Source organism: Nerophis ophidion, linkage group LG22, assembly GCF_033978795.1.
Source record: "Nerophis ophidion isolate RoL-2023_Sa linkage group LG22, RoL_Noph_v1.0, whole genome shotgun sequence".
Classification (NCBI taxonomy): Eukaryota; Metazoa; Chordata; class Actinopteri; order Syngnathiformes; family Syngnathidae; genus Nerophis; species Nerophis ophidion.
Genome location: NC_084632.1, coordinates 40,822,170 through 40,842,761, shown reverse-complemented (window position 1 = coordinate 40,842,761; position 20,592 = coordinate 40,822,170).

The window sequence follows — 20,592 nt, the reverse complement described above, 5'->3', positions numbered from 1 at the left end:
TGACGTCTCTATTATTCATTGAACAAATTGCAAAAGATTCAGCAACACAGATGTCCATAATACTTTGGAATTATGCGATGAAAAGAGACGACTTATAGCTGTGAACGGTGCTGGACCAAAATGTCTTCTACAATGCGTGACGTCATATCATCCACTACCGCGATGTTTAGCAGGATAATTCTGCGCGAAATTCAAAATTGCAATTTAGTAAACTAAAAAGGCCGTATTGGCATGTGTTGCAATGTTAATATTTCATCATTGATATATAAACTATCAGACTGCGTGGTCGGTAGTAGTGGCTTTCAGTAGGCCTTTAATTGATCGGATCACAAACGGGATTGAGAGTTGACAAGTGGTGCAGCCCTATGGCCGACCCGTTCAAGTGCTGAGGTTTAAGCTGGATTACTCCTCAGAAGTGTATTTTTTGGCGGGTTTTTTTTCGACACGAGTACAAGGTTTGTTACGCAACCTGGTTGATTTGGTCCGCCCCGCCTCACGTTTTGATTTGATTTTCCGCCGAGTGATATGCAAATTGTGGAGATTTGAAAATGAAAAAAGCCCCGAATGACAAAAGCGAGAGGCATTTTCATCTGCTGTTATCACGCGTCATCAGCCGGCAGCGCGGCCCGCCATTTAGAGCGTTTGACCTCAGAGTTTAGTTATCATAACAGGGTTGCAACCCCGAGACCTGCAGTCATTACTGCAGACTGCTCCAATCACCCCCCCAAAGGTCTGATAAAGCGCACTGGGAGGCCAAGGTCTGTGTGATACTATTGTTGCAGCGTCTGTGTGTTACTTCTATTTCTATACCCAGAAGAGACCCTTTGTCATGATGTTTATGACTTCAAGTGCTTATTCCCGGACTGACAGATGAGAATTAGAAGTGAGACGATGCACTGGTTGGGACAGTTAAAGGCCTACTGAAACCCACTACTACGCAGTCTGATAGTTTATATATCAATGATGAAATATTAACATTGCAACACATGCCAATACGGCCTGTTTAGTTTACTAAATTGCAATTTTAAATTTCCCGCGAAGTAGCCTACTGAAAACGTCGCGGTATGACGGATTGTAGCGGACATTTCGCTCAAGCACCGATCCCAGCTATAAGTCGTCCACAGTATTCTGGACATCTGTGTTGCTGAATCTTTTGCAATTTATTAAATGAATAATGGAGACGTCAAAGAAGAAAGCTGTAGGTGGGAAGCGGTGTATTGCGGCCGCCTTTCGCAACACAAACACAGCCGGTGTTTCCCTGTTTACATTCCCGAAAGACGACGGTGAAGCTCTACTATGGAACAGAGCGGTCAAGCAAACCTGGTTCCCTACCACATGTCAACAGGCAGGTTTCGGTAAGAAAATGGTGGAAATAAGTTGGCTCTTACTGTAGACATGAGCGGACTCTCTTGTCTCCTCCCACCGGAGACACTGGGGGTCACCACACCCGTGGCCACACCCCTCCGACTTTCAGGTTAATAATAATAATAATAATGGATTAGATTTATATCGCGCTTTTCTATTGTTGGATACTCAAAGCGCTCACAGAGACGTGGGAACCCATCATTCATTCACTCCTGGTGGTGGTAAGCTACATCAGTAGCCACAGCTGCCCTGGGGTAGACTGACGGAAGTGTGGCTGCCAGTTTGCGCCTACGGCCACTCCGACCACCACGAATCATTCATTCATCATTCATTCACCAGTGTGAGGGGCACCGAGGGCAAAGGGTGAAGGGTCCTGCCCAAGGACACAACAGCAGCGATTTCTTGGATGTCAATAGGTGGGAAGCGAACCTGCAACCCTCAGGTTCCTGGCACGGCCGCTCTACCCACTACGCCATGCAGGTAAGACCATATAATCTGACTAAAAAGCTAGAAACACAATAAGCAGATAAGGGATTTCCCAGAATGATCCTAGTAAATGTGTCTAATAACATCTGAATCGCTCCCACTGCCCTTGTCTTTTTTTTTTCTTTTCTCGTCCTTCACTCTCACTTTCCTCATCCGCGAATCTTTCATCCTCGCTCAAATTAATGGGGAAATCGTCGCTTTTTCGGTCCGAATCGCTCTCGCTGCTGGTGGCCATGATTGTAAACAATGTTCAGATGTGAGGAGCTCCACAACCCGTAACATCACACGCATATCGTCTGCTACTTCCGGTACAGGCAAGGCTTTTTTATTAGCGACCAAAAGTGGCGAACTTCATCGTCGACGTTCTCTACTAAATCCTTTCAGCAAAAATATGGCAATGTCGCGAAATGATCAAGTATGACACATAGAATGGAGCTGCTATCCCCTTTCACAGTATCATGTTAGACCCGCTCGACATCCATTGCTTTCGGGGGGGGTTGCCCACATCTGAGGTCCTCTCCAAGGTTTCTCATAGTCAGCATTGTCACTGGCGTCCCACTGGATGTGAATTCTCCCTGCCCACTGGGTGTGAGTTTTCCTTGCCCTTTTGTGGGTTCTTCCGAGGATGTTGTAGTCGTAATGATTTGTGCAGTCCTTTGAGACATTTGTGATTTGGGGCTATATAAATAAACATTGATTGATTGATTGATTAAATAAGAAAATCTCATTCCAGTAGGCCTTTAAACCTTTTTATTCCCCTCAAAACTCGACAGTGCGCCTTGTAACCCGGTGCGCCTAATGTACGGAATAAGTTTGGTTGAGCTTAACCACCTCGAAGCTGATTTATTTGGTACATGGTGTAATGATAAGTGTGACCAGTAGATGGCAGTCAAACATACGAGATTAGTGTATCCTGCACTATGATGCGTCTCAAGTAAACAACACCAACATTTTAAATGTTTAAACATTTCATACGGCGCTCAAAAATTTACCAACATGTTGTACTACGACTTTGGTAAGCTATGAAGCCGCATCGCTTTATGGATAGTCAGCGCATTAAACATATGAGTAGTACACACCCTGTTTCCATATGAGTTGGGAAATTGTGTGAGATGTAAATATAAACAGAATACAATGGTTTGCAAATCCTTTTCAACCCATATTCAGTTGAATATGCTACAAATAATCATTAACTTTAGAATTTGATGCCAGCAACACGTGACAAAGAAGTTGGGAAAGGTGGCAATAAATATTGATAAAAGTTGAGGAATGCTCATCAAACACTTATTTGGAACATCCCACAGGTGTGCAGGCTAATTGGGAACAGGTGGGTGCCATGATTGGGTATAAAAACAGCTTCCCAAAAAAATGCTCAGTCTTTCACAAGAAAGGATGGGGCGAGGTACACCCCTTTGTCCACAACTGCGTGAGCAAATAGTCAAACAGTTTAAGAACAACGTTTATCAAAGTGCAATTGCAAGAAATTTAAGGATTTCAACATCTACGGTTCGTAATATCGTCAAAAGGTTCAGAGAATCTGGAGAAATCACTCCACGTAAGCGGCATGGCCGGAAACCAACATTGAATGACCATGACCTTCGATCCCTCAGACGGCACTGTATCAAAAACAGACATCAATCTCTAAAAGGATATCACCACATGGGCTCAGGAACACTTCAGAAACCCACTGTCACTAAATACAGTTCATCGCTACATCTGTAAGTGCAAGTTAAAGCACTACTATGCAAAGCGAAAGCCATTTATCAACAACATCCAGAAACGCCGCCAGCTTCTCTGAGCCCGATTTCATCTAAGATGGACTGATGCAAAGTGGAAAATTGTTCCTGTGGTCTGACGAGTCCACATTTCAAATAGTTTTTGGAAATATTCGACGTTGTGTCATCCGGACCAAAGGGGAAGCGAACCATCAAGTCTGTTATCGGCGCTAAGTTGAAAAGCCAGCATGTGTGATGGTATGGGGGTGCATTAGTGCCCAAGGCATGGGTAACTTACACATCTGTGAAGGCACCATTAATGCTGAAAGGTACATACAGGTTTTGGAACAACATATGCTGCCATCTAAGCGCCTTCTTTTTTATGGACGCCCCTGCTTATTTCAGCAACACAAGTATTACAATGGCCTAGCTTCGTAAAAAAAGAGTGCGGGTACTTTCCTGGCCCGCCTGCAGTCCAGACCTGTCTCCCATGGAAAATGTGTGGCGCATTATGAAGCGTAAAATACGACAGCGGAGACCCCGGACTGTTGAACAACTGAAGCTCTACATAAAACAAGAATAGTTAGCAAAGTCGCAAATTGACGCTCGCAACTCAAAGCATAACAAACAGCCGAGAGATAGAAGTTGGGGGACTCGTAAGTCAAAGTCACACTGAACCTAAATAATACATTTTTGGAATGTTTGTAAATCGTCCATCGATTCAGGAGGACACGAGACAATCAAAACAACGGGGAAGAAAACACAGAGAGCAAGAGTGAGAATAGAGCATGACGTGGCTTACAGTACCCAAACAGAAGATTACGTTCTGGCCCGGAACGCAGGTCTGCACTGGCTTCAGAAGCCCAGGAAGCTCATCACTGACCGGTGCGCTCCGTGGGGCTCGTTGAGGATGTCCAAATCCTAATCGTGATGCATCATTTCACCCACCCCTACTCCACCTGGTCATGGGAGGACTGAGGATCAAATCAGAAACCTTCAGGATGCAGAGGGACAGGTATGTCCTGATCGCCAATCAGGGGCAGGTGGGGGAACCAGCGCTCAGACAAAAAAAGCGGTGGAGGCAAACAGGAAGTCCATCCATCCATCCATTTTCTACCGCTTATTCCCTTTCGGGGTCGCGGGGGGCGCTGGCGCCTATCTCAGCTACAATCGGGCGGAAGGCGGGGTACACCCTGGACAAGTCGCCACCTCATCGCAGGGCCAACACAGATAGACAGACAACATTCACACTCACATTCACACACTAGGGCCTCACGGTGGCAGAGGGGTTAGTGCGTCTGCCTCACAATACAAAGGTCCTGCAGTCCTGGGTTCAAATCCAGGCTCGGGATCTTTCTGTGTGGAATTTGCATGTTCTCCCCGTGAGTGCGTGGGTTCCCTCCGGGTACTCCGGCTTCCTCCCACCTCCAAAGACATGCACCTGGGGATAGGTTGATTGGCAAACAGGAAGTGGAAAATAAAATAATATTAGAAATAGGAGCGCTGGACAGGAAATATTACAGAAACTCATAATGAAGACCAAACCGTCGGCTGTGATCATGACACGCGTTTTGTTTGGATTTGTGTCTCTCTTCATTGTCACGGCCAATTTGAATTTCGACGTCATTCGGAACTTGTTGGATTTCATGTTTCCCTCAGTGAACCACAGCTTGCCTGAAGTCTCAGCAGCACTCATGCAGCCCCAGAACCATCAGTTCTTGGCAATAGTACCTTGTTGCCAACTAGTTAGACTGTTTTACACCAACAAGAACACCCCCGACTAGCTTATGTTACCATTGGTGGTTTTATCCGTCCATCCATCCATTTCTACCTCTTATCCCTTTCTGGGGTGCGGGGGATGCTGGAGCCTATCTCAGCTACAATCGCGCGGAAGGTGGCGTACACCCTGGACAATTCGCCACCTAACAGAACCCATTTGTTTGACGATAAAATGATTGGTATTCACGGCGGTCACTCACCCTGTTTCTAGCCTTTAAATAGACCTCCTTTTTAGACCAGTTGATCTGCCGCTTCTTTTCTTTCTCCTATGTCCCCCCCTCCCTTGTGGAGGGGGTCCGGTCCGATGACCATGGATGAAGTACTGGCTGTCCAGAGTCGAGACCCAGGATGGACCGCTCGCCTGTATCGGTTGGGGACGTCTCTACGCTGCTGATCCGCTTGAGATGGTTTCCTGTGGACGGGACTCTCGCTGCTGTCTTGGATCCACTTGAACTGAATTCTCGCGGCTGTGTTGGAGCCACTATGGATTGAACTTTCACAGTATCATGTTAGACCCGCTCGACATCCATTGCTTTCGGTCCCCTAGAGAGGGGGGGTTGCCCACATCTGAGGTCCTCTCCAAGGTTTCTCATAGTCAGCATTGTCACTGGCGTCCCACTGGATGTGAATTCTCCCTGCCCACTGGGTGTGAGTTTTCCTTGCCCTTTTGTGGGTTCTTCCGAGGATGTTGTAGTCGTAATGATTTGTGCAGTCCTTTGAGACATTTGTGATTTGGGGCTATATAAATAAACATTGATTGATTGATTGATTGAACACGTATGCGCAGGAAATGCTTGAGCGCAGCTCGGGACACGCCCACGGCAGCTCATCTCCTGCACGCGTCACTCCGGTGGCAGTCAATCAGCACTCAGCGCACCTGTCAATGATGAGCTTCCTGGGCTTCTTAAGCCAGTGCAGACCTGCGTTCCGGGTCAGAACGTAATCTTCTGTCCGGGTACTCTAAGCCACGTCATGCTCTATGCTCACTCTTGCTCTCTGCGTTAACTTCCCCGTTGTATCAATTGTCTCGTGTCCTCCTTGTCGTTGACGAGCTGTGTGTCTCGTCTTGTTCCTTGTTTCCTCTGCCTCCCTGACTGCCTCTTGGACCTCGCCCTTCCGCTTGGACACGGACCTTCTACGCCCCGCTTAGCCCCCGACTTCCTGCTAGTTTGACGGATCTATGAGCCTGCCCTGCCCCCTTTTGGACTTGCCCATGTACGGTAACACCCAACAGTTAATTCCTACACATAGTCACACACATACATACACTCTTGGATTTTTGTCACACTCCATTTGCCTTGGTTTATTAATATTATTGTTTTATTATAAATCATAGGGTCAGACCCTGCCCCAAGTGGAGTAGTTCAAGTACCTCGGAGTCTTGTTCACGAGTGGGGGAAGAGTGGATGGTGAGATCGACAGCGCCGTCTTCAGTAATGCGGACACTGTATCGATCCGTTGTGGTGAAGAAGGAGCTGAGCCGGAAGGCAAAGCTCTCAATTTACCGGTCGAGCTACGTTCCCATCCTCACCTATGGTCATGAGCTTTGGATAATGACCGAAAGGACAAGATCACGGGTACAAGCGGCCGAAATGAGTTTCCTCCGCTCTCCCTTAGAGATAGGGTGAGAAGCTCTGCCATCCGGGAGGAACTCAAAGTAAAGCCGCTGCTCCTCCACATCGAGAGGAACCAGATGAGGTGGTTCGGGCATCTGGTCAGGATGCCACCCGAACGCCTCCCTAGGGAGGTGTTTAGGGCACGTCCAACCGATACGAGGCCACGGGGAAGACCCAGGACACGTTGGGAAGACTATGTCTCTTGGATGGCCTGGGAACGCCAGGAAGATCTGGACGAAGTAGCTGGGGAGAGGAAAGTCTGGGCTTCCCTGCTTAGGCTGCTGCCCCCGCGATCCGACCTCGGATAAGCGGAAGAAGATAGATGGATGGATCATAGAGTTAAATACCAAGCCGCTGTTGCAATGAGATTATAGACGGTAATAAATATGCTGCTGAAGTGTGAGAGGTGTGGTGTGAGATACTGTATATATCAAGACTTACAATATGTATTCCTATACAAATATTTTCATGTATATTTTTCTAAAAAAAAAATTGTTTTTTCCAGTCCATAGTGGATCTAACATAATAGTGAGAGTCCAGTCCATAGTGGATCTAACATAATAGTGAGAGTCCAGTCCATAGTGGATCCAACATAATAGTGAGAGTCCAGTCCATAGTGGATTTAACATAATATTGTGTGAGTCCAGTCCATAGTGGATCTAACATAATAGTGTGAGAGTCCAGTCCATAGTGGATTTAACATAATATTGTGTGAGTCCAGTCCATAGTGGATCTAACATAATAGTGTGAGAGTCCAGTCCATAGTGGATCTAACATAATAGTGAGAGTCCAGTCCATAGTGGACCTAACATAATAGTGAGAGTCCAGTCCATAGTGGACCTAACATAATAGTGAGAGTCCAGTCCATAGTGGATCTAACATAATAGTGAGAGTCCAGTCCATAGTGGATCTAACATAATAGTGAGAGTCCAGTCCATAGTGGATCTAACATAATAGTTGGAGAGTCCAGTCCATAGTGGATCTAACATAATAGTGAGAGTCCAGTCCATAGTGGATCTAACATAATAGTGAGAGTCCAGTCCATAGTGGATCTAACATAATAGTGAGAGTCCAGTCCATAATGGATCTAACATAATAGTGAGAGTCCAGTCCATAGTGGATCTAACATAATAGTGAGAGTCCAGTCCATAGTGGATCTAACATAATAGTGAGAGTCCAGTCCATAGTGGATCTAATATAATAGTGAGAGTCCAGTCCATAGTGGATCTAACATAATAGTGAGAGTCCAGTCCATAGTGGATCTAACATAATAGTGAGAGTCCAGTCCATAGTGGATCTAACATAATAGTGAGAGTCCAGTCCATAATGGATCTAACATAATAATGAGAGTCCAGTCCATAGTGGATCTAACATAATAGTGAGAGTCCAGTCCATAGTGGATCCAACATAATAGTGAGAGTCCAGTCCATAGTGGATCCAACATAATAGTGAGAGTCCAGTCCATAGTGGATCCAACATAATAGTGAGAGCCCAGTCCATAGTGGATCTAACGTAATAGTGTGAAAGTCCAGTCCATAGTGGATCTAACATAATAGTGAGAGTCCAGTCCATAGTGGATCTAACATAATAGTGAGAGTCCAGTCCATAGTGGATCCAACATAATAGTGAGAGTCCAGTCCATAGTGGATCTAACATAATAGTGGGAGTCCAGTCCATAGTGGATCTAACATAATAGTGAGAGTCCAGTCCATAGTGGATATAACATAATAGTGAGAGTCCAGTCCATAGTGGATCTAACATAATAGTGAGAGTCCAGTCCATAGTGGATCCAACATAATAGTGAGAGTCCAGTCCATAGTGGATCTAACATAATAGTGAGAGTCCAGTCCATAGTGGATCCAACATAATAGTGAGAGTCCAGTCCATAGTGGATCTAACATAATAGTGAGAGTCCAGTCCATAGTGGATCTAACATAATAGTGAGAGTCCAGTCCATAGTGGATCTAACATAATAGTGAGAGTCACAAGGCATCTTTAATGTAAAATAGTATCATATTTCCATACAAGATATATAAGTCGGGGTCCCTGCTCCTTTCTTTCATCATTTTTGGGGTCCCTGGCCTGGGAAAAGTTGCAGACTGCAGTTACACTCTCTGACCACTAGGTTTAAAGCAACACTTTTGTGAATACAATGTGACAACAAATTGGCCTCATTTCTTTAAAAACATTTTTTTCGTATTTAGTCATTTTTTCCACACATTTACACGAGGGTCAAGAGTAGCCATCACGACCGTGAAGTCTGTGACTCGCCTCTGCTCTTTTCTTTCCAATCACCGCACACACGCCACCGTCTTTTTTCCCCACTCGCCTTGCGACTGGACATCCCTCACCCTCTCAAACATCCTCAATGTTACAGTATAAACTGATTGACCCCTGCTGTGATTACATACTGTAAGTCAATGTTTTTCAACCCAGATATTGTCTGGTGTGTCGTGGGAAATGATGCACCTTCACCTAATTGGTCCAAAAAATATTTTTCCGCAAAACAATGATTATAATCTGCAAATAATGTGCCGTTCCTTAGTGTCTGTGCTGTGTAGAGCTTGGCAGGGTAACCACGTAATACTCCATGCCAGCAGGTGGCAGCAGGTACTTAACTGCTTTGTAAAAGTCGGAATGTGTCGGGTGAGGAGAGTATGGTTTGTTGTGCAGGTAAAAAAGGTACAAACCCCGTTTCCATATGAGTTGGGAAATTGTGTTAGATGTAAATATAAACAGAATACAATGATTTGCAAATCTTTTTCAACCCATATTCAGTTGAATATGCTACAAAGACAACATATTTGATGTTCAAACTGATAAACATTTTTATTTTTGCAAATAATCATCCATCCATCCATCATCTTCCGCTTATCCGAGGTCGGGTCGCGGGGGCAACAGCCTAAGCAGGGAAACCCAGACTTCCCTCTCAAATAATCATTAACTTTAGAATTTGATGCCAGCGACACGTGACAAAGAAGTTGGGAAAGGTGGCAATAAATACCGATAAAGTTGAGGAATGCTCATCAAACATCCCACAGGTGTGCAGGCTAATTGGGAACAGGTGGGTGCCATGATTGGGTATAAAAGCAGCTTCCATGAAATGCTAAGTAATTCACAAACAAGGATGGGGTGAGGGTCACCAATTTGTAAGCAAATTGTCGAACAGTTTTAGAACAACATTTCTCAACGAGCTGTTGCAAGGAATTTAGGGATTTTACCATCTACGGTCCGTAAAATCATCAAAAGGTTCAGAGAATCTGGAGAAATCACTGTACGTAAACGATGATATTACGGACTTTTAAACCCTCAGGCGGTACTGCATCAAAAACATACATCAGTGTGTAAAGGATATCCCCACATGGGCTCAGGAACGCTTCATAAAACTACAGTTGGTTGCTACATCTGTAAGTGCAAGTTAAAACTCTACTATGCAAAGCAAAACCCATTTATCAACAACACCCAGGAACGCCGCCGGCTTGGCTGGGCCCGAGCTCATCTAAGATGGACTGATGCAAAGTGGAAAAGTGTTCTGTGGTCTGACGAGTCCACATTTAAAATTATATTTGGAAACCGTGTGCGTGGTGTCCTCCGGAACAAAGAGGAAAATAACCATCCAAAATGTTATAGGCGTGAAGTTCAAAAGCCAGCATCTGTGATTGTATGGGGGTGCATTAGTGCCCAAGGCATGGGTAACTTACACATCTGTGAAGGCACCATTAATGCTGAAAGGTCCATACGGGTTTTGGAGCAACATATGTTGTCATCCAAGCAACGTTATCATGGACGCCCCTGCTTATTTCAGCAAGACAATGCCAAGCCATGTGTTACAACAGCGTGGTTCCGTAGTAAAAGAGTGTGGGTACATCTGTAAGTGCAAGTTAAAGCTCTACTATGCAAAGCGAAAGCCATTTATCAACAACATCCAAAAATGCCGCTGGCCTGAGATCATCTAAGATGGACTGATGCAAAGTGGAAAAGTGTTCTGTGGTCTGACGAGTCCACATTTCAAATTGTTTATGGAAATATTCGACAACGTGTCATCCGGACCAAAGGGGAAGCGAACCATCCAGACTGTTATCGACGCAAAGTCCAAAAGCCAGCATCTGTGATGATATGGGGGTGCATTAGTGCCCAAGGCATGGGTAACTTACACATCTGTGAAGGCACCATTAATGCTGAAAGGTACATACAGGTTTTGGAACAACATATGTTGTCATCTAAGCGCCGTCTTTTTCATGGACGCCCCTGCTTATTTCAGCAAGACAATGCCAAGTCGCATTCAGCACATGTTACAACAGCGTGGCTTCGTAAAAAAAAAGAGTGCGGGTACTTTCCTGGCCCGCCTGCAGTCCAGACCTGTCTCCCATGGAAAATGTGTGGCGCATTATGAAGCGTAAAATACGACAGCGGAGACCCCGGACTGTTGAACAACTGAAGCTCTACATAAAACAAGAATGGGAAAGAATTCCACTTCAACAATTAGTTTCCTCAGTTCCTAAACGTTTACTGAGTGTTGTTAAAAGAAAAGGTGATGTAACACAGTGGTGAACATGCCCTTTCCCAACTACTTTGGCACGTGTTGCAGCAATGAAATTCTAAGTTAATTATTATTCGCAAAACAAAATAAAGTTTGTGAGTTTGAACATCAAATATGTTTTCTTTGTGGTGCATTCAACTGAATATGGGTTGAAAAGGATTTACAAATCATTGTATTCCGTTTATATTTACATCGAACACTATTTCCCAACTCATATGGAAACAGGGTTTGTATGTAACGCTTAATTAAACTAAAAATGAACAAAAGAATAAGGAAAAGGCAACCCAGCATAGGGATGGCTATGCACAACAACAGTAAAACTGAACTGGCTATAAAGTAAACAGAAACAGAATGCTGGAAGACAGCAAAAACTTACAGTGAGTGGAGCAGAGAAGGCGTCCACAAAGTGCATCCGTACATGACCCTAACCCAAGAAACAATGTCCACACTAAGAAGTATAGCAAAAACTTAAATAGCCTTGCTTGCTAGCGCAAAGCAGAACACTGAAATAAAAGTGCAAGACAATAACAAAAGCACAACACACAGGAAAACACCAACAAACTAAAAATAAGGCAGGAGGACCTCGTGGAGTTTCCTGCCTGATGAGTGTCCCTCGGTATTTTTAAATTTAAAAAATGTGCCTTGACTCAAAAAAGGTTGGAAAAACAGTGCTGTAAGTCAACATTCATCCTCACAAACAACTCCTTTACTTTGATTAAAATCAATCCATCCATCCATCCATCTACTTTCCTCCGCTTATCTGAGGTCAGGGTGTGGGGGCAGTAGCCTAAGCCCAGACTTCCCTCTCCCCAGCCACTTCGTCCAGCTCCTCCCGGGGGATCCCGAGGCGTTCCCAGGCCACCCGGCAGATATAGTGTTCCCAATGGTTCCTGGGTCTTCCCCGTGGCCTCCTACCGGTCAGATGTACCCTAAACACCTCCCTAGGGAGGCGTTCGGGTGGCATCCTGACCAGATGCCTGAACCACCTCATCTGGCTCCTCTCCATGTGGATGAGCAGCGACTTTACTTTGAGCTCCTCCCGGATGACAGAGTTATCTCTAAGGGAGAGCGGAGGAAACTTGTAGCCATGATCTTGTCCTTTCGGTCATAACCCAAAGCTCATGACCATATGTTTGCCCGAATGTACGTTTTTCCTTTTACTAGATGTGAGCTCCAAAAAGCCTCACAAACTTCTCCCCTATTGAAGGACTGACACCTTCTCAGAGTTCTCAGCAAGGATAACTGGTCGGGAGAATAATCCAGAGCCCCAGCATCACCCGTAAACTTTGATCAACTCGTTGCAAAACTTCTCAGAAGGTTTTGTCCAAAACAACAAGCGTTAGTCCAAAGAGAACTTGCCTGGGACAGTAAGTCATCCGAGTGGGAGCACCACAAATCAAAACTTCACATTCTTCCAGTCTAGTCCCAGGAGCAGAAGAACTCGTCCCCAAAGTGGCGCATTGTCATTCCTAATCAGTCCGCGGAATCGTAACAAGACACACAACTTTCTCTGTTTATGCAGTTCCCAGAAGGCATTGCCTTTCCGTCTCTTCTCTCCCAGGTGGGAGAAATGCCCGGAAAACAAACAACGGCAGCGAGCAAAACAACACAAAGTCTCTGGAAATACCTTGCGGACGCCCGAGAGGAAGACGGCGGACAGACAGATGAGCAGATAGGTTCCCCCTCGTCTTCTCTCGGGCTGTCTTCCTCTCTCGGTGTGCTGTGGAGAGTGACTGCTCGCCGCCTGCCTGGCATATCTAATTAGAACCAGGCTGCTATCTGGCAGAGGATCTACCTCTCCAATCTCTCCTGACTCAATCTTCCCCATCTATGATTTCCTTTTATATTTATGCCGGAATATTTAATTGTAGACAAAAGGTTACTCTGGGCTCTATTCATTGCACACAGGCAGAATAATCTCCTTTAAAAGGCTTGACATTTCAGGCTTTTCAAAAGGGGCTGCAAAAAAAAAATATATCCCTGCTTTTGTTAATCAATGAAGTAGAACTCTGCCGAACAAAAGAATTAAATTGCTTGGTTGGGTTCATAAAACACACAGAAATAGCTGCTTCCTGTGGGCTTTTGTACCCGCCACTGGGTCCTCCATATGCAACCGGCTCTATAATTCCAATGATTTAGGGAGTAAAACTCTCATTTCTCCACACAGTTGGCGCTTTAAGTCCTTTTGAAAATGGGAGTCCGTCAGGTTGCCCGATCGGGACCTCTTGCCTGCGGGGACCGGCAGAACGAGCGACAAGGAGATGGTTTGCGAAAAGGAAAGACGGTGGCTCAACTGCGCTTTACAATTTGGATACATCCGCTATATAGTGGGAATAAAGAACATTGTAATTATGCAAATGATAGGGGCCATAATGAGGGCCCTTCACTATGTGAGATAGTGACGTGTTTCGGGCCATGTTCAGACTTCAATTGATGGCAGATGTTCAGGGTTGGTGGCAACTTGAGCGTTGCAGGTTGGATCCCCACTTCACTGCCCTTTTAAATTTTCTCGTAATCAGACAATATTTTTGGTATGTTTAGATGGAATCTTTACAGAATTTCTAGGCGCAGTCAAGGCGTTGAGGGGTTCCGGTTTGGTGGCCGCAGGATTAGGTCTCTGGTTTTTGCGGATGATGTGGCTTCATCTGGCCGGGATCTTCAGCTCTTACTGTACCGGTTCGCAGCCGAGTGTGAAGCGATCGGGATGAGAATCAGCACCTCGAAGTCCGAATCCATGGTTTTCGCCCGGAAAAGGGTATAGTGCCATCTCCGGGTTGGGGAGGAGACCCTGCCCCAAGTGGGGGAGTTCAAGTACCCAGGAGACTTTTTCACGAGTGAGGGAAGAGTGGATCGCGAAATCGACGGGCGGATCGGTGCGGCGTCTTCAGTATTGCGGACGCTGTATTGATTCGTTGTGGTGAAGAAGGAGCTGAGCTTGAAGGCAAAGCTTTCAATTTACCGGTCGATCTACGTTCCCATCCTCACCTATGGTCATGAGCTTTGGGTTATGACCGAAAGGACAAGATCACGGGTACAAGCGACCGAAATTAATTTCCTCCGCCGGGTGGCGGGGCTCTCCCTTAGAGATAGGGCGAGAAGCTCTGCCATCCGGGAGGAACTCAAAGTAAAGCCGCTGCTCCTCCACATGGAGAGGAGCCAGATGAGGTGGTTCGGGCATCTGGTCAGGATGCCACCCGAACGCCTCCCTAGGAAGGTGTTTACGCCACGTCCAACCGGTAGGAGGCCAGAGGGAAGACCCAGGACACGTTGGGAAGACTATGTCCCCCGGCTGGCCTGGGAACTCCTGGGAAGAGCTGGACAAAGTGGCTGGGGAGAGGGAAGTCTGGGCTTCCTTGCTTAGGCTTCTGCCCCCGCGACCCGACCTCGGATTAGCAGAAGAAGAAGGATGGATGGATGGAATCTTCTGCAGTCTTCTTCAGAAGGGTCACCTGACCAGTGGGACGTGTTGCCTATCGGCTGTTCTTATAGGCGTGGCCAACCAGGCAGACCTGTCAAGTCTACCTGGTTGGGTACCACTTCCTCCACAGCAACTTGATGGTTAATGGAGGACGGAGTCCCAGGTATGCTCCCTGATCCCGATTGATGGTTTACTTGAATTTGTTACTTTCTGTGCCGATGATTTTGTCGTTGTCCCGGTGTCCATGATGTGGTAATCTATTTTTGCAATAATATGGCTGATTTTAAGATTTCCTGCTTCACGGTGGCAGAGGGGTTAGTGCGTCTGCCTCACAATACGAAGTTCCTGCAGTCCTGGGTTCAAATCCAGGCTCGGGATCTTTCTGTGTGGAGTTTGCATGTTCTCCCCGTGAATGCGTGGGTTCCCTCCGGGTACTCCGGCTTCCTCCCACTTCCAAAGACATGCACCTGGGGATAGGTTGATTGGCAACACTAAATTGGCCCTAGTGTGTGAATGTGAGTGTGAATGTTGTCTGTCTGTGTTGGCCCTGCGATGAGGTGGCGACTTGTCCAGGGTGTAGCCCGCCTTCCGCCCGATTGTAGCTGAGATAGGCGCCAGCGCCCCCCGTGACCCCGAAAGGGAATAAGCGGTAGAAAATGGAAAAAAAATGGATGGATTTTTGTTTTAGGCTACTTGCAAACCTTCCAGTTGTCTCTTTTTCGCATTCTTTCTGAAGTTCTTTCCTCCCCGTTTATCCGATGTATGATTTTCCGCATGATTTACACGGGACTTCGTAGATGACATTGCATTTCTTGTCTTGTTCTATTTTGTCTTTTGGATGTACAAGTAACTGTCTTCTTTTCGTGTGAGGTTTACCTGTTTTAATTTAGTTTTTTCATGAGCCGTTGCATTGGTAGTTACTCCCCTAATGTATAATAAGGTTAAGACCTCTTTGTTCTTTATTTCAGGGTTTTTCTCTGAGTTTCTTCTTTGTTCTCTTTTCCTTGTTTTGTACTTGTTTTTCCCCTTTTTAAACTCAAAAGTAAAGTTACATTTCCAATGATTGTCACACACACACTGGTTGTGGTGAAATCTGTCCTCTGCTTTTGACCCATCCCCTTGTTCAACCCCTGGGAGGGGAGGAGAGCAGTGAGCAGCAGCAGTGGCCGCGCTCGGGAATCATTTTTGGTGATTTAACCGCCAAATCCAACACTTGATGCTGAGTGCCCAGCAGGGAGGTAACGGGTCCCGTTTTTGTAGTCTTTAGTATGACTACAACATTTTCAGCAACCCCAGTTGGACACAATATGTGATCATTCAGAAATGCAAATGTGCTGACACTCGTGTTATCGCCCTGTCTCTGCTTTGTCCGCGTCACAGTACTCGATGTTCCGGACACAAACACTGATACGAAACGACTCGCAATCCAAGATTGTGAGTCGTCTCGGATAGAAAAGTACAACTTCAGCACAAGGGATAGTAACTATAGCAACAGCTTTTGGTGTTTTTATCTTTTTTTGGTATTTTTCTGTCACAGTTTCATGTCTTCCAGGAGTTCCATTCCCCGCACCCGCTTTGTTTTAGCAATCAATAATATTTCAGTTGTTTTTATCCTTCTGTGGACATTGTTGATTATCATGTCATGTTCGGATGTACTTTGTGGACGCCATCTATGCTCCACAGTAAGTCTTTGCTGTCGTCCAGCATTTGGTTTTTGTTTACTTTGCAGCCAGTTCAGTTTTAGTGTCGTTCCGCATAGCCTTCCCTAAGCTTCAATGCCTTTTCTTAGGGGCACTCACCTTTTCTTTAATTTTGGTTTAAGCTTTAGATACCTATTTACCTGCACCCTGCCTCCCGCTACCGTCTGCATATTATGATCACGACAACCTTGTTACCGACACCTACAAAGCAACCTGCTGCCACCTACTGATATGGAAGAGTATAACATGGTTACTCTGCAAGGCTCGAGACAGCACCGACACTCAACAACGGCATAGTATTTGCGAATTTTGATTACCGGTTTGTAAAATATATTTTTAACCCAATCAGGTGAAATTAAATAATCTCACACGGCACACCAGACCGCATTTTCTTCGTTCTGCATAGCCTTCTCTAAGCTTCAATGCCTTTTCTTAGCGGCACTCACCTTTTTGTTTAAATTTTGGTTTAAGCATTAGACACCTTTTTACCTGCACCCTGCCTTCCGCTGTCATGGTTGAAAAACACTTACTTACCTAGTTTTTTTTCTCTCCCCTTTTGTTTTGTGTGGTTTTATGTAAATACATATTTGATATGTATACACCAACGTAGTGGTTAGAGTGACCGCCCTGAGATCGGTAGGTTGTGAGTTCAAACCCCGGCCGAGTCATACCAAAGACTATAAAAATGGGAGCCATTACCTCCCTGCTTGGCACTCAGCATCAAGGATTGGAATTGGGGGTTAAATCACCAAAAATGATTCCCGGGCGCGGCCACCGCTGCTGCTCAATGCTCCCCTCACCTCCCAGGTGGTGATCAGGGGTGATGGGTAGAATAATTTCACCACACATAGTGTGTGTGTGACAATCATGGGTACTTTAACTTAATAGTCTGTAAACTAAGTACTGACCCTGTGGATAGAACACTCCAATACAGTAGATGGCGCTATGCACCTGTAACCTTGCTTGCGACCAGCCATAAAATGAAAAAGTTTCCGACACAAACACAGAGACGTTGGGGGGTCAAAAGTGATTATGCTCATATTTAAATAAGAATTTTTTTTAAATAAATACAAATATATATATATATATATATATATATATATACCTATTTACTACACATATTTCTTTGCAAAATTTTGCAAAAAAGTTTGTGCAAAACAACCAAATACACAAAACATATTCAGTACAACAGTATAAGACGATGTAATAATAATAAAAATAAGTTTTATTGTTTTGTTTTTTAATGTTTTAGTGTTTTGTTTTTAATGTTTTGTATTGTATTTTTATATGCTTAATGGATCTTAAGGTCTGCAATAAAGATTGATGATGATAATATATAAATGTATTCCTTATTCCATGACATACATATTTTGTTCTGCAAAATAAAGTTATTCAAAACAACTCTAACACTACTATTGTGTTGTATTCAAAGTCGTCATTCATAAGGGTTTATCCAGAAAGAGTGTAAAAAAAAACAAAAAAAAAACAATTTATGAAGAATATCACTGACAAACAAAATTATTTAACGCTAGTATCAATCAGATACCACCCTGGTATTGATAATATCAAAAAATAGTTTAAATCGTCCACCTCTAGTTTTTACGGCAAATTCGGGCCGTTTCTGACACAAACACTACGGCAGTGGTCCCCAACCACCGGGCCGCAGAATAATTTTTTATTCATTTTTATTTAAAAAAAAAAAAAAAAGTTTATTTTTTTATTAAATCAACATAAAAAACACAATTTACACTTACAATTAGTGCACTGATCCACAAAATCCTCCCGTTTTTATGACAAAAAACCTCCCTTTTTCATGACAAAGAAAAAAAAAAAAAAAAAAAAAAAAAAAAAAAAAGGACACCCATGCTCTAATGTGATATCTTAAGATCACAAGTGCATGAATTATTTAGTTTTTTTTCCTTTTATCTCCCATTTTGTTATGTTTTGTTGTGGGTAAATCCACATTTGATATGTACAGAGGAAGTGTGCTGAGGAAGAACAGACTGGAGAGACAGCTGATGGTGACCTTCTATCGCTCGGCTGTCGAGAGCCTGCTGACGTACTGCATAACAGTGTGGTACGCCAGCTGCACTGAAGCAGACAAACAGGCGATCCAGAAGGATTTACACGACTCCCGCTGCCTCAACAGAGCAAAACAACATCACCAAAGACAGCACACACCCTGGCTTCCACCTGTTCGACTTGCTACCATCAGGCAGGCGCTACAGGTGCATCAGAGCCAGAACAAACAGGCTCAGAGTCAGCTTCTTTCCCAAAGCTGTCACCATGTTGAACTCTAACTTAAAATAATAATAATTCAAGCCTATAAAATATCCTGCCCTAAACACCCTACTGTGCAATACTACCCTTCCAGTGCAATACGTCTGACACTGATTGTTATTATTTCTTCGGTACTCTTGTCTTGTTCTGTATATTGTACAGTATTTTGTATTTCTATAGTGTTTTGTATATTGTACAGGATTGCTTATTATTTTTATTGGATAGTAGTCTGTTTATTTCAATTGTTAGTTTTTCCTTTTTACCTCTTATGTCATTTATTTCCCCCCATATTTGTTCCCACTACCGCACCTTAAGTTGGACTCTTTAATCTCGTTATATGCAAATATAATGACAATAAAGTTTGTTCTATTCTATTCTGCAGTACATAAACTTGTAAAGAACATAATGTCATGGCTGTCATGAGTTTCCAATCATTCCTACAACTCTTATTTTTTTGTGATAGCGTGATTGGAGCACATACTTGTTGGTCACAAAAAAAACATTCATGAAGTTTGGTATTGTAGCCAAACAGCTAATTTTTTGTTTCATCTGACCACAGGACTTTCCTCCAGAAGGTCTTCTCTTTGTCCATGTGTTGCAGATGAAACAAAAATTGAGCTGTTTGGCCACAATACCCAGCAATATGTTTGAAGAAATTAACAAATTAAAAAGATAATTTGACAATAACAGACTAGCTGAGATAGGCGCCAGCACCCCTCGCGACCCCAAAGGGAATGAGAGGTAGAAAATGGATGGATGGACTATTGTTGAATCTCAGTAAGACTAACAAAATGCTATTTGGTGACAGTAGAAGAGAAAGTCAAACACAAATAGACTGTCACAGGTAGTTGGTGATGACGAACCCCGAGATGCAGGCATAGAATATGAAAACATAATTTAATTAACACTAAACAAGAACAAACAAAAAGCACGCACATGGGCGGAATAGCAAACTAAGGGAGCTAGCACTGGAAGCTAGAAAACAAAAAGGAACTTAAGCATGGAAGCTAGTGGATAGCAAACAGAAAAACTGGAAATAACTAATGCTAACAGAAACAGCTTACCGCCACGACGACCAGGACAAAATGTAGCATGACAGGTAGTAGCTTTAACAAAAGGAAACGACAGGTAGCACGACAAGATTGATATGTTGCAACGACAATACAATGATCCAGCAACTGACACAAGACAAAGCAGGTACAAATAGGAGCGGGCTGATTGGCAACAGGTGTGGCCAGGTGCCAATCAGCCGCAGCTGAGGAGGAACACAGCACAAGACAGGAAGCTGACAAAATAAGAGCACTAGACAGGAACTAAAGACAGAAGATACTAAACACAGAGGAAACAGACAAATCCAGAGGAAAAAACTAAAACATAGACAAACTGTCAGGGGAAAGTCTGACATAGACGGAAAATAAATTGAAAGAATAAATGACACCAAACATTTAGGTATAATGATTGATGATGAATTGAACTGGAAATCTCATGTAAAAAAATATATAACATAAAGTAGCAAGAAACACGTCAATAATGGATAAAGCAAAACATGTTTTAGACCAAAAATCACTTCATATTCTCTACTGCTCACTAGTGTTACATATCTAAGTTATTGTGTCGAAATATTGGGAAATAATTACAAAAGTACACGACATTCATCTACGGTGTAACAAAAAAGATCAGTTAGAATAATACA